The 12,783-nt window shown below is 41.0% G+C and overlaps 1 long non-coding RNA gene across 1 annotated transcript in view; it reads right to left on the reverse strand.

Annotated features, from left to right (window-relative positions):
• Positions 1–2,753: 2,753 nt before the first annotated feature.
• Positions 2,754–12,783, reverse strand: part of LOC117876940 — a 34,614-nt gene continuing 24,584 nt past the window's right edge. The window contains exons 2-4 of the long non-coding RNA XR_004645581.1: positions 8,893–8,941; positions 4,296–4,457; positions 2,754–2,809 (exon numbers count right to left, since the gene is read on the reverse strand). This is a non-coding gene — a long non-coding RNA (uncharacterized LOC117876940). The remainder of the gene's footprint in view (positions 2,810–4,295; positions 4,458–8,892; positions 8,942–12,783) is intronic.

The following is a 12,783-nucleotide window of genomic DNA, read 5'->3' on the forward strand; positions in this document are numbered from 1 at the left end:
AATCCGCGTGTCATATGCAACATATTATGGCCACACTGACAAAGGGCTTGGGTTCACGTACAGTGCCACAGCAGTGCAGCTGCACCACTGTCGCACTTTACTGAAGACATGCCTATGCAGATGGGAAAGCTTCTCCTGACAGTGTAGTTGATCCACCTCCCCAACCGGCAGTAGCTCTGTCAATGGGAGAAGCTCTCTGGTTGACACAGCACAGGAGTTTAGGTCGGTATAACTACATCACCCAGAGGTGTGGATTATCCCTTGATTGATGTAGGTACATTGATATAGACTTAACCTGAGTGTAGACCTAGCTTGAGAGAGAAATCCTCTTTGAAAGAAGATCAGAGGAGAATGTGTTTAGATGTAGAAGTGTAAATGTTACTTTGGAACCTTGCATTTACATATGTAATAACAACAACGTGGGGAAGTCTGTCTGAGGAACACTAGATTTATTGCCTTAATAGCTTTTGTTTAAAAGTTCATCATAGTATTCCAAGTTCTATTTACAATACTTTATGCTACATTTAGTGTTTTCTGTATGCATTAAATGTTTGTGTTACTAACAAACTGTTTGATGGTTCTCTCTCGTTGACTGGGAACTACTAACACTTATTTTTCAAGGTTTCACATACAATAGTCCTGAGGTTCAACCCAGGGTAAAAGACAGAACTCTGGTCTGTGTTTCAGTAAGAGTTAAGCTGAGGTACAGGAAGAAGTGGAGTACAATAGAATTCTACTTAATAGTGCCTGAGTATTCCCCTAACCCCATTACAGTCACACAATTGAAAATCTATTTGTCTCTTGTTCTTTTTTTATATTGAGATGCTAGGAAGTTTATGGGAACCTATTGATTAGCAATAGATATCAGGTGACAGGAGCCCTAGAAACCTCTAATATAGACACTGTGGTACTAAAAATGAGGGGTGACATCCTGTCTCCATTGACATCAATGCAAAGCTCCCATTGACTTCAATATCATTACTTAAAAATTTACCAAATGCCCAAGGTAATTAAGATTTGCAGTTAGCTAACTTCAGTATTTACTGTATTCAATCCATTTGTTACAATAAGCATAATGGAGTACAAGGAATGCTGTAGATATTGAGGTAATCATATGTATTTATCTTTAAGTAAAATTGCCAAGTTTTTCAAAACCACCATTCTAGACAGATCCAACAGAAAAAAAAACTGAATGTTTTTCTTATCTGAAATTGCTTCACTTGAAAAGGTGCAAAAAGGGGAAATAAATGTGGAAACATATGAGGACTATATCATCCATATATTGATAGTTAGTTGAATAGAAATGTCTCACACACATTTGTCTTTTTGTTTATTTCCTCTGTACCCTGGGTACTGATCCTTTCTGAAAGGTTAGGCGAAACCGAAATGAAAGTGATGTCGAAATTGCTGTATCTCTTCCTCACACACATACGCACGTTCTCTTAAATGCTGTATATTTAATTTTGAAAAAAAATCAATAAGCAAAGAAAACATTTGAGAAAAGAAAATGTTCTAGTTGAATCACAATGCTCTGTACAATACATATGTCAAATATTTGAGGAAACAGATGGATTTTTACAGAATGTTCTTTTTTTTAAAAAAGGGGTGGAGGGGGCTGACCAGGCAGGTCATACACTCTACAGGAAGAAATGAAGCCTAGAAAGATTAAAACACAAGCTATAACTTTTAAAAACTTTGTATAAATGTCTACCGACTCCTCAACCAAAACTTTGAAAAATACTTTGCTTAGAGCCACTGCCCCTCAGGTGATTCTTTTTTTAAAAAACTTTTACTTATAGTCACATTTGCATGAAAGTAAACATTTGTGACACAACTGCTTACTCTGGATATGACTAGTGTTGCTATATGTGTGGGCAAAATTCTCACTCATGATCGGTTGAAAACATCAAGTGATATCACTAAGGGTGTATTGGTTCTCTCATCAGAGGTCAATAATACTAAGACCTGAACCCAATCTGTTCTTATTGTAACATTTCAACCCTTTTCTCCATATACATTACTTCACAAATTCTCTATTATCTTGCAACCTTTCATTTTCAGGAGCAATTCTTCTTTGCTGCTGAGCTGCTTCGGCTACTTTCCTAATACTCTTTCCTCAGGTCTGCCCAAGATCTATCTTGTCAGATCCCCTGCATTTTCACCCTTCTTCACTGTACACTGTTCAGTGGCAAGTGCTAGAAGCTTGCCAGCTGGCCAGTGGCACCCCTCAATAAGTTCTGGGCTTGACTAAATGGAGAGACAGTGTGTGGCAAACTGGTGTGTAAATCTATAGCACTCTAGCCTGCCACACACCAGCTGTCTGTGTGGACCCTGCTACCATTCCCTAAGTATTCCCTAGTGCACTTTGATCTACTGTAGTTTCAATCAGCACCTGTTTCTTTACCTCTCCACTACAAAATTGCTGCTCTCTAGGCCTGTACCTATTGTTGATAGGATAATATTGTTCCAGATATAAATTCATATCAGATCACATACAAAAGTATGTCCTGAATGATAGTGAAAAAATTACAAGGAGTCCTGTGGCACCTTAAAGATTAACAAATTTATTTGGGCATAAGCTTTCGTGGGTAAAAAAATCCACTTCTTCAGATGCATGGAGTGAAAATTACAGATGCAGGCATTGTTATACTGACACATGAAGAGAAGGGAGTACCTCACAAGTGGAGAACCAGTGTTGACAGGGCCAATACAATCAGGGTGAATGTAGTTCACTCCCAATAATTGATGAGGAGGTGTCAATTCCAGGAGAGGAAAAGTTGCTTCTATAATGAGCCAGCCACTCCAGTCCCTGTTCAAGCCCAAATTAATAGTGTTAAATTTGCAAATGAATTTTAGTTCTGCAGTTTCTCTTTGAAGTCTGTTTCTGAAGTTTTTTTGTTCAAGTATGGCTACTTTTAAATCTGTTACAGAAAGTCCAGGAAGATTGACGTGTTCTCCTACTGGCTTTTCTATGTTACCATTCCTGATGTCCGATTTGTGTCCATTTATTCTTTTACGTAGAGACTGTCCGGTTTGGCCAATGTACATGGCAGTGGAGCATTGCTGGCATATGATGGCATATATCACATTAGTAGATGTGCAGGTGAATGAGTCCCTTATGGTGTGGCTGATGTGGTTGGGTCCTCTGATGGTGTCGCTAGAGTAGATATGGGGACAGAGTGGGCAACGAGGTTTGTTACAGGGTTTGGTTCCTGGGTTAGTGTTTCTGTGGAGTGGTGTGTACTTGCTGGTATTTGCTTCAGGTTGGGGGGGTTGTCTGTAAGCGAGGACTGGCCTCCCTCCCAAGGTCTGTGAGAGTGAGGGATCGTTTTCCAGGATAGGTTGTAGATTGTTGATGATGTAAAAAAAAAATATTGTTCTTTTGGGGTTTCTAACTTCATCTGTCCTTTAGACTAGTACTTTCCAATTTAAAAACGAAACCTACTGGCGATTTATGCAGCTAGAGAAAATTCCAGCCTAGCTGGATAGCAATGGCTCTGAGTGAATGTTTGCAACAAAACATACACTGACTTCTTGTACTGGTGAATATGAAGATTCTGTTTTTGTGCTGATCACCCTATTAACTAAAAGCACACTAAAAAATAAAAAAAACCCAACAAAACAACAACAAAAAAATTCAATATGTGAGACAAACTGTAAAGGCAGAACAGAGCTTGTGCCTGTGGAAATAGGAAATTTTGCCTTCGGGGGCAAGAGTTCAGCACACTGACCCTATGGAAGCCTGTAGGTTTCCAGCTCTGGGAAATAAGAAAGGCGGAGATGGTGTAAGGGAGGGCATGAGAACCACAGTCAATCATCGTAAGAGTAGACTTGTCAGAAGAAGAGTTTTGGAAACTGCAGTGCTTTCAGGGGCCACTGGGATCCAGGTGGTAGAAAAGAGGCAAGGGACACCCACAGACAGTCTGCAGTTTAAAGGGCACGGTGTCTCTGGCTTCTTCTGTGCAAGGTATACTACACATTCCCCTTTTCATGGAAGAATGAGTAGGAAAATGCATGCACTGAGACTTACGGGAATCACTCTGATCTATATTGCAGATATGGTCCCCAAGGTTAATTGAACAGAGAAATCAGAAACAACAAGCTAACAAAGCAAGCAATAACTACCATACACTCTAGTTAAAAAATCTGAATATTAAGGCAAATCTTATGAAAAGCAAAGAACACAGAATACATACACTCTTCCACTTCACATGCATAATGCTTAATTATCTTGTAATGTTAGGGTTGAGTGAATTTAATTCCACTATCTTAAATAATGAAAACAAACCACTTACTTTAGGTAACATTCTGCTTTGGTTCTTGTCAATCTTTTGAATCAACCAACAATCAGCCTCCTGGATGAAAATGACTGGTATTTCTTTCTTAGCTGGTGTGGAAAATAGAATGGAATGAAGAACCTGGAGATGTTTCCTTCCACATGTGCATGATTTAAAAACCTGGAACAAAACAAAATGAAAAGCATAGGGCATGTGTCGCTTGCTAGGATCATCTTGTTATATCTCACCAAATCAGTTCTCTGCCACTGCAGTGGCCTTGGGCACTGGTGCATAGTAGTCCCTATTCTCTGCCTATGGTATTCAACAGTTTAGTCTGAGGGCTGCAATATTATAAGTCTTATCCAGGCTATCATTCTACAATATTTTCTCCTTTTGGAAATGTCACCACTACAGCTGTTCAAAAAGTTTTCATCAACTTTTTTCTCACAATAAATGGATTTTTTTATGAAAAAAATAGTTTTCTTCACAATACTTTTGTGTTTTCCTTGAAAAACAAAAACATTTTTTCTAAATTTTCCATGGAAAATAAAATGCTGTTTTTGAGCAGGTCAAGTCATTATACATGATGGTTTTGATCTTACTAGCCTTGTACATGTGCACAGTCCCGTTGAATTTAGCTGGAACTGAACAGGAATTAAGTGTCCTCCCTACTTGTCCCCTGTCACTTATTTTTTACAGATTTTTTTTAAAATTTAAACTTGACAGTCATATTTCATAACAGAGATGATTATTGGTACATGTAGGTGTGTAAGAATATTATATGAGCCTTTACAGAATGAATTTATAAACAGACATGAAAAACTGAAGGGGAAGTGTTATTGTCCATTTTACTGTTGATCTAAGAGAGCTATGTACTATACCATGATTTTGATTCCATTCTCTACAGTGCTGCCCTTATAAACGCTGGCTCTTATCCTTATACTAAAACAGTGGAAAAACTAGATTGTCGGAGCTGTATGGCAATTGCAGCAATGACCAGTTTCTGGAAGTGGAACTCACTAGTTCTTCATTTTAGTGTGGCTATTTGTTATGGCCAGTTATTTTAAAGTTACTTACTAACTTACTAAAATAAGTTTACTAGCCTTGTAGACTTCAGCAGCACGCTTCAGGTATACACATTATTCAGTGTGAAAATTATACTAAAATATGTTTTAATAAGGCATGTGCCTCTGTTGTGTCCTTCTCCACTCACCTCTGTGCCTTCTTACATGCAGCTCCATATGGCTGCAATTCAACATCAACATACCAACCTGCAGATGCTGAACCAGAGAACTCTCAGAAACTCTCCTTCTTGAAATAGCCCAGCAAACTAGAAGTGCTGAGGCAGTGACATTACAGTAGCCTGTCCCTTGATGTCATAGAATCATAGACTCATAGAATATCAGGGTTGGAAGGGACCTCAGGAGGTCATCTAGTCCAACCCCCTGCTCAAAGCAGGACCAATCCCCAACTAAATCATCCCAGCCAGGGCTTTGTCAAGCCTGACATTAAAAACCTCTAAGGAAGGCGATTCCACCACCTCCCTAGGTAACCCATTCCAATGCTTCACCACCCTCCTAGTGAAAAAGTTTTTCCTAATATCCAACCTAAACCTCCCCCACTGCAATTTGAGACCATTACTCCTTGTTCTGTCATCTGGTACCACTGAGAACAGTCTAGATCCATCCTCTTTGGAACCCTCTTTCAGGTAGTTGAAAGCAACTATCAAATCCTACCCCCCCATTCTTCTCTTCTGCAGACTAAACAATCCCAGTTCCTTCAGCCTCTCCTCATAAGTCATATGCTCCAGCCCCCTAATCATTTTTGTTGCCCTCCGCTGGACTCTTTCCAATTTTTCCACATCCTTCTTGTAGTGTGGGGCCCAAAACTGGACACAGTACTGAAGATGAGGCCTCACCAATGTCAAATAGAGAGGAATGATCACGTCCCTCGATCTGCTGGCAATGCCCCTACTTATACAGCCCAAAATGCCATTAGCCTTCTTGACAACAAGGGCACACTGTTGACTCGTATCCAGCTTCTCATCCACTGTAACCCCTAGGTCCTTTTCTGCAGAACTGCTGCCTAGCCATTCAGTCCCTAGTCTGTAACAGTGCATGGGATTCTTCCGTCCTAAGTGCAGGATTCTGCACTTGTGCTTGTTGAACCTCATCAGGTTTCTTTTGGCCCAATCCTCTAATTTGTCTTGGTCCCTCTGTATGGTATCCCTACCCTCCAGCATATCTACCACTCCTCCCAGTTTAGTGTCTTCTGCAAACTTGTTGAGGGTGCAGTCCACGTCATCCTCCAGATCCTTAATGAAAATATTGAACAAAACCGGCCCCAGGACCGACCCTTGGGGTATTCCACTTGATACCGGCTGCCAACTAGACATGGAGCCATTGATCACTATCCGTTGAGCCTGACAATCTAGCCAGCTTTCTATCCACCTTATAGTCCATTCATCCAGCCCATACTTCTTTAACTTGTTGACAAGAATATTGTGGGAGACTGTATCAAAAGCTTTGTTAAAAATCAAGGAATAACACATCCACTGCTTTCCCCTCATCCACAAAGCCAGTTATCTCATCATAGAAGGCAATTAGGTTAGTCAGGCATGACTTGCCCTTGGTGAATCCATGCTGACTGTTCCTGATCACTTTCCTCTCCTCTAAGTGCTTCAGAATTGATTCCTTGTGGACCTGCTCCATGAATTTTCCATGGACTGAGGTGAGGCTGACTGGCCTGTAGTTCCCCGGATCCTCCTTCTTCCCATTTTTAAAGATGGGCACTACATTAGCCTTTTTCCAAGCATCTGGGACCTCCCCAGATTGCCATGAGTTTTCAAAGATAATGGCCAATGGCTCTGCAATCACTTCTGCCAACTCCTTAGGCACCCTTGGATGCAGCGCATCCGGCCACATGACTTGTGCTCGTCCAGCTTTTCTAAATAGTCCCGAACCAGTTTTTTCTCCACAGAGGGCTGGTCACCTCCTCCCCATGCTGTGCTGCCCCGTGCAGTAGTCTGGGAGCTGACCTTGTTCGTGAAGACAGAGGCAAAAAAAGCATTGAGTACATTAGCTTTTTCCCATCCTCTGTCACTAGGTTGCCTCCCTCGTTCAGTAAGGGGCCCACATTTTCCTTGACTTTCTTCTTGTTGCTAACATACCTGAAGATACCCTTTTTGTTACTCTTAACATCTCTTGCTAGCTGCAACTCCAAGTGTGATTTGGCCTTCCTGATTTCACTCCTGCATGCCCGAGCAATATTTTTATACTCCTCCCTGGTCATTTGTCCAATCTTCCACTTCTTGTAAGCTTCTTTTTTGTGTTTAAGATCAGCAAGGATTTCACTGTTAAGCCAAGCTGGTCGCCTGCCATATTTACTATTCTTTCTAAACATTGGGATGGTTTGTTCCTGCAACCTCAATAAGGATTCTTTAAAAGTACAGCCAGCTCTCCTGGACTCCTTTTCCCCTCATGTTATTCTCCCAGGGGATCCTGCCCATCAGTTCCCTGAGGAGTCAAAGTCTGCTTTTCTGAAGTCCAGGGTCCGTATTCTGCTGCTCTCCTTTCTTCCTTGTGTCAGGATTCTGAACTCGACCATCTCATGGTCACTGCCTCCCAGGTTCCCATCCACTTTTGCTTCCCCTACTAATTCTTCCTGGTTTGTAAGCAGCAGGTCAAAAAGAGCTCTGCCCCTAGTTGGTTCCTCCAGTACTTGCACCAGGAAATTGTCCCCTACACTTTCCAATCCAGACTAAGAGGCATGGAGACCCCACTCCACACATCACTACCAACTGAGCCCCATTTGGCTATGGGGAGAGGAGTTTGATTCTCCACTATCTCCCAGAGCCCTAACTAATTAGAGGGCTGGTAGGAAATCCCACTCCTATTTCCTGCTGGCAGCTCTCTTCCCTTTGGGAGATGAAAATACCACTTTAGAAGAGAGTGAATCATGTAGGCTACAGGTAAGAGACATATGCTGTACCAAAGACACATCATTCCCAGGCACAGCCTGGTTCTGGGATACAAGTCCTGGGAGCAGCTTGGATGTATGGGTACTATAAACGTATATTGTACACAAGAATCGTCTACAACCCCAAAAGGACATGGTACTGCTAATCTGGGATTAAGGGACTAATGCTTTGGTGCAGTTTGTGCTGTTTGGTTATTGATGGAGTTAAAGCTCATTTCTTAAAAATCTGGGATTTATTGCATTGTACTGTCAGTGTATAATTGCTGTGGTTAGTTAACCAGGTGTATGAGTCTCTGTACTCATGCCTCATATGGTTCTGTCTATGCCACTAGGTGGCCCGTGGCTGATAAGTGTGTTTGGTATATATATGTGCTTTGTAGTTATTCTTGGGTAAATTTCTGCCTCCTCAAAATTGTCAGAAGATTCTCCACCCCTAGGTCAGAGAATGGAAATTTGGGACGACCTAGCAAAGAGACAAATTATGCTACACAAATTAGAGGGGTTGAGCCAGTGATATTAGAGAGATCTGTCCTTGACATCAGATTAGCAAGGTAGTAGTATTGAACCAGCAACATCAATGAATAAGAAAAGCAGATATATAGCACATTCTTCATTTACTCAATCTGATTTTACTCACCAGTCCCCTAAAAGGCAGCAGAAATGGTGACTCCTTTTTGGATTAAACCCTATGAGACAATGGGAAAATTAATTTGCTAATGTCTACAAACTGTTTGCTGAGAATAAATTCCCATGCAGTCCATTTTGCAAATATGTTCAAACCGTTTGCGTAACAGTGAATAGAGCTGACACTTTAATTTGTTTATAAAGCCATGCACGATGTTTGCTCCTGTATGACTAATTTCTAAAACACTGGCATACTTTTGAAACATATTTGTTCAACTTTTGCAAAACTCTGCATGAGCGACTCTTGCAGAATTATGTTACTAAAACTGCTCTTCTACCTTTCATGGAATTGCTGTCCTTATGGGTTAAGTCTCCCAGGGTGTAAATGTATAATTGCCAGCCCAGTTGTCATTAGTGGTGGGATTTAAACATGTGTATCAAGAGGGAAATACATTCCTTACAAGGTGAAAAGGGGAAGCCAGGGCTGGATATCAAGTAGATGCTTAGTTGGCTCTTGAGTTTTACTGAGTTGATAACGATCTATTCATTGTTCAGTTGATTTGCTTTTGTGTCTAGTTATATATTACTGAAAAAAGTACAGTTTAATCTGTAAATACTAGTTCCCATAGAAAGTGATTTTGGTGATTCAGCAGGTGGCACTCATCTCGCCCTGAGTTTGTGGTGAATCAATGTTATATTAAGGTGCTAGTGGCCCACTCAACTGCTGAAGGTGCCAAATGAAAGCCAAGATGTAAAATTAAGCTTCTAACCATTTGTGTTGACTTGGGTATTGCCACTCCCAAGCATTCAAAAATCATTAGTTGGGCCCCGCAAAAATCATGAGATTGGCTTTAGAATCATGGGAGTTTTTTAAAAATAATATATATGAGGTATATTTGAACCTTCAGATTCACATTTTCTAGCTTTACTCTGAAACCATATGTGCCAGAAACTTATTTTTTTTAACGAAATATAGGATTTTTACATAATCACACGACTTCTTCAGGAGCTGGGCTTTAACAAAAATACTAAAAACTGCAAAAATTACAGGAAAACATCACAAGATTTGGCAGCACTGTCATTAAAAGATCTCATGATGCTTTTCATGAGAGCAGAATCATTAAATTCCTGTATACAGGAATACAGCTGGGGTAATTATATCCTAATATACACCTGCAATTGTTTTAATTGATTCATGGATTTTAAGGCCAAAAGGGACCATTTAGATCATCTAGTCTGATCTCCTGATCTCCCATTAAATTTCACCCAGTTATCTCTGTTTTAAGCCCAATAACTTGTGTCTGGCTAAAGCATATCTTCCCAAAAGGCACCCACTCTGGATCTGAACACATTGAGAGATGGAGAATGCATCACTTTCTTAGGTAGGGAGTTCCAATCATTAATCACCCTGATGGTTAAAAATGTGTTTCTTATTTCTAATTTGAACTTGTCTGGCTTCAGTTTCCAGCCAGACAATTTTCGGTTCTTGCTATGCCTTTCTCTGTTAAAGAGCCCTTTTATTCCCTGCATTTTCTCCCTTGAAGGTACTTATACACACTAAACAAGTCACCTCAGTCTTTTCTTTAAAAAGCTAAACAGATTGAGCTCTTGAAGCCTCTCACTGTAAGGCATTTTCTTCAGTCCTCAAATAATTTCTGTCTCTTTTCTGCACCATCTCCAATTTTTCAACATCCTTTTTTAAAAATGTGGATACCAGAACTATATGTAGTATTCTAGCATCAGTCTCACCAATGCTTTATACGGAGGTAAAAGCACTTCCATACTCCTACTCACTGTTCCCTTCTTTATACAGCCAATGATCACATAAGCCCTTTTGGCCACAGTATCACACTGGGAGTTCATGTTGACCACAGTGACCCCTAAATTCTTCTTAGTGCCATAGCTTTCCAGGCTACCATTCTCCATTCTGTAGGTATGGCCGCATTCCTTGTTCCTAGATGTATAACTTTCCATTTGGCTGTATTAAAACACCTTTTGTTTAAATGGGTCTGTGATAGGGTGCCACTCACCACTCTGGCGCCTCCTGCCGGGGGTCATGGGAATTAGCTCTATTCAGCAGAGCACCCTCCCCTGGTGGTGGCTCACCACTGTCTCTTTTGTTCCAGGATCTGCACCACTACCAGGACTGTGGTATCCTCTTCAGTGACACTGCCCTCCGGCTGTGCCACAATCTGTGTCCCCGCTTCAAGGGGACCTTCAATCTTTGGCCAGCCACTCCCTCAGTGGCAACTGCAGTCCATTGTCCTGGGGCCACTTCCCATGTGCCCTAGCAGCAAGCCAGTAGTTCTATCCCAGGTGTTGGCACTCCCTAGGAACCTAGTCTTCTCCCCTCAGCTTCCAGTCAGTTATTGATCTCTGCTCTGCCCTCCAGCCCTTCTTATATGAGCCTGCCAGGCCATGATTGGCTGCTCCTCTCAGCCCCTTTCTAATTGGCTGCCTCCAGTGCAGCCTCCCTAAGGCTGCTTTTAACATCTTTTCTGCAGTAAGGGGCAGTTGCCCCATCACAGGGCCCAGCTTACCAAGTGATCCAGAATGTCCTGTAAGATTGCCCTGTCCTCATAATTATTTACCATTCTGCCAGTCTTTGTGTCATCTGCAAAATTTATCCTCAGGGATTTTATATTTATTTCCAGATCTGTGATGAAAATGTTGAATAGCATCAGGCCTAGTATTGATCGTGGCAGAACCCCACTAGATATACCCCCCATTTGATGATGATTTCTGATTGATAACTACTTTTTGAGATCTGTCAGTTAGACAGTTTTTAATCCATTTAAAATTTATACTTTATTGATTCATAGACTCATAGACTCATAGACTTTAAGGTCAGAAGGGACCATTATGATCATCTGGTCTGACCCCCTGCATGCTGCAGGCCATAAAACCGTCCCTACCCCTTCCCTGGACTCTGCTGTTGAAATCCCCAATCCTGTTTTAGGTGACTTCAATCGGCAGAAACCCTCCTGCTAGAGATCCCTGCCCCATGCTGCGGAGGAAGGCGAAAAACCTCCAGAGGCTCAGCCAATCTGCCCTGGAGGAAAATTCCTTCCCGACCCCAAATATGGCGATCAGTAAGACCCCGAGCATATAGGCAAGAGTCTCCAGCCTGACCCCTGTCAGCCATTATACAATTTACCTACCATTTCTTGGTTTTCCTTGACTACTATGTTTTACCATTAAACCATTCCCTCCATAAATTTATCTAACTTAATCTTAAAACCAGACAGGTCCGTCGCCCCCACCGTTTCCCTCGGAAGGCCGTTCCAATATTTCACCCCTCTGACGGTCAGAAACCTTCGTCTAATTTCAAGCCTGAACCTCCCCACGGCCAGTTTATATCCATTCGTTCTCGTATCCACATTAGTACTAAGCTGGAATAAATTGATATTGCATAGTGCTAATTTTAATCAAAATATTGTGCAGTACTAAATCTTACCACGGTCTAAATATATTATATCTATGTAATTAACTTTTTCAACCAAACCTGTAATTTTATAAATGAATGAAATCAGGTTTGTTTGTCAAGATGTATTTTCCATAAACCCACACTGACTGACGTTCATTTTATTCCTATCCTTGATTTTTTTATTAATTATATCCCATATCCGCTTTTCCATTATTTTGCCTGGGAATGATGTCAATATAAACAGCCTCAGTCATCTCTCTTGCCCTTTTTTGAATATTGGCAGAACACTAGGACTTTCTAGTCTTCTGGAATTTCCCCAATATTTGAAGATTTATTAAAAAATAATATTAGTGGTCCAGAGATCTTCTCAGCCAACTCTTTTGTGCAAGTTATCCAGGCCTGCTGATTTAAAAAAAATTCTATTCAATAAGCTATTTTTGATCACTTCATGTCCAAAACAGCCATGTAGTGTTGCTG

Source organism: Trachemys scripta, chromosome 4, assembly GCF_013100865.1.
Source record: "Trachemys scripta elegans isolate TJP31775 chromosome 4, CAS_Tse_1.0, whole genome shotgun sequence".
NCBI classification, from domain to species: domain Eukaryota; kingdom Metazoa; phylum Chordata; order Testudines; family Emydidae; genus Trachemys; species Trachemys scripta.